General features: G+C 50.8%; 1 pseudogene; it reads right to left on the bottom strand.

Annotated features, from left to right (window-relative positions):
- Window positions 1–1,905: 1,905 nt before the first annotated feature.
- Window positions 1,906–2,024, bottom strand: LOC112478209 (annotated as a pseudogene).
- Window positions 2,025–2,601: the final 577 nt, after the last annotated feature.

Below are 2,601 nucleotides of genomic sequence, written 5' to 3'. Positions count from 1 at the left end.
TAATGACTATCTCTGCGGCACTAGACTCAAGATGGTGATGGCAGCAAACAGGGCTGATTCTGCATCCAGGGCAAGGCAGCAGAGTTTTGGTGTAGCTTCCAAGCTAGTGTCCCAGATCCCTTGTGCTCTGCTGTTTGGTGTGGTGGTTGTGCCTCCTTCTCTGGAGCTGTTTGAAGATTAGCCTATGCTAATGGAAGAGGATCAGAGCGCACCTCTGGAGAGATGGGGATCATCCGTTTTTGTTTTTAAGATTTTTCTGATTCTCCATTCGTGGTAGCAGTGTGGCTGGACATATCCTGGGCCCAGCCTCCACCTGCTGCTGGGTCCTTCCCAGTGAAGACTTCCAGCCCTAGGTCCAGCCTCCTGGAGAAGGGAGGCAACCTGTGGGCCCTGGGGCTTCAGAGATTCCCCTCAAATAACAATAGGAATTATTTTGTACACTCTGCTGCCAGGCAAGGCATGCATCAAGTCCTTTACATCTCACACCTCCTTGAATTCTCACCACACCTTTAGAGGTAAGGACTCTTGTTATCTCCATGTTACGGATGAGGAAACTGGGGCCCAGAGAAGGTAAGCGGCCTGTCCCTGGCCACAGAGCTAATAAGCAGCAGAGCCAGGATTTGAACCCATAGTTCCAGAGGTTCATTCTGACCACGATACCCCCCTCTTCCATTACTCGTCAACTGTGAGCCAGCTGAGGGCAGGCCCCTGGACCTCAAGGTTCCCCAAGGCTAAAGGGCCTGGAGGCCCTCAGAATTCTAGAGTATTTTCAGGATGTCACTGTGGGGTTTCCGTCTTCCCCTGGTGGGAGGTTCCAAGAAGCACCGGTTGTCTCCTTTCCCCGAGGGGAGAGGGGAGTGTGGGTTGGGACACGTCCTCTTTCAAGGTTCTCTCTTGCTGCTTTTGACCACTTCCTCTTTTCCCCGGGGCGGAGGCAGCTGTGGCTGCACTAATGGCAGCATCCAGTGGCCGAGGAGGCCTCTGAACCTCTCTTGGAGGACTCACCCAGCTGGGCTGAGGACACTTCTCCACTTCCATCCCCTCCTCCCCCAGGTCCTCACCAGAGCCCTGGAAAGCAATGTGTATGTGTGGGGATGGGAGTGAGCAGTTTCCCCGAACTCTCCCTCAGCCAGACAGAAAATGCTGACTGACCCCGGGTCTGGCCACCCTCCTTTCAGGCTCTGCATGGGCTGAATCTGCTTCTAGCAACTTCCTTGGAGGATGTGGGCCAAGGCTAGGACCACTGCCAGACAGCCAGACTGCTCCAGATGCCCAGGGAGGCAAGGACCCCAGCCCTGGGTAGAAGACCCAGCCCAGCACTGGGCATCTCAACAGTGAAAGCCCTATGTGGCCTGGGAAGAGGATGGGTGTTGAGAGATGCAGGTTTCACACCTGGCTCTGCCACTGTTAGCTGGGGGCTTTGGGCAAATTGCTTTTCTTCTTGGAGCCTCAGTTTCTTCATCTATGCAATGAACCTAAATAATAACACCTCCAAAAGGTTGTAGTAAGAAATAAATAAGATGCTACATGTGTCATGCTAAGCACAGAGCCTGGTACACAGCAAGTGCTTAATAACGGTAGCTATTAGGCAGAGCCTACAGCTGGCCTGAGCCACTCAGGTTCCCCCCACCCACAGCCAGCCTCTGCTGAGGAAAGCCACTCACAGCCTCTCGGGGTCCGTTTCCCGCTTCTGTCCCATCTCCACTTGGTCTGTCCCAGCAGCCGCTGGGCTCAGGCTGACAAGGGGCACCATGCTTCTTTACAGCCTTTCAGCCTCATCTAGCCAGTTCGGTGAAATATCATCATCGATCATCACTGGGGTGCGCCCAGCTCCGTGCTGTGCCAAAGCCCCAGAACTATCTTAACTTATTTATTTATTATTTATTTATTTATATATTTTTTAAATGCCTACAGCACCTGGTCTTCCTAGGTGGTCTCCCATCCAAATACCAACCAGGCCCGACCCTGCGTAGCTTCCGAGGTCAGACGACATCAGGCTTGTTCAGGGCGGCATGGCTGTAGACTCATCTTAACTTTTTAAAGTGTACAGTTGTGTAGCATTAAGTACATTCCCATCGTTCTGCAATCATCGCCATCATCATCTCCAGAACTTTTCCATCTTCCCAAGCTGAAACTCCGTCCTTATTAAACTAAGCGCCCCCATACCTCCTCCCCACAGCCCCTGGCAACCACCATCCCACAAATCCTCCGAATTTGATTACATGCTTCATATAAGTGGAATCATACAGTATTTGTCTTGTAATGACCGGTTTATTTTATTAGATAATGTCCTCAAGGTTCATCCATGCCTTAGCATGTGTCAGAATTTCCCTCCTTTTTATGGTTGGATAATATTCCACCGTGTGTATAGACCACGTTTTGCTTACCCATTCATCCATCAGTGGGCATCTGCTTTGCTTCCATAGCTTGGCTTTTGTGAATAATGCTGCTATGCATGCTGCTGTGTGCAAATATCTGTTCGAGTCCCTGTATTCAGTTATTTGGGGTGTATACCCAGAAGCGGGATTGCTGGATCATTTGTTTTTTGGTTTTTTGTGTGTGTGTGTTATTTTGAGGAACTACCCCAAGTGCTGGGATTTT

The sequence above is a fragment of the Pteropus alecto genome, unplaced genomic scaffold, assembly GCF_000325575.1.
Source record: "Pteropus alecto unplaced genomic scaffold, ASM32557v1 scaffold42, whole genome shotgun sequence".
NCBI lineage: Eukaryota > Metazoa > Chordata > Mammalia > Chiroptera > Pteropodidae > Pteropus > Pteropus alecto.
This window is presented reverse-complemented; position numbering and strand designations above follow the sequence as displayed.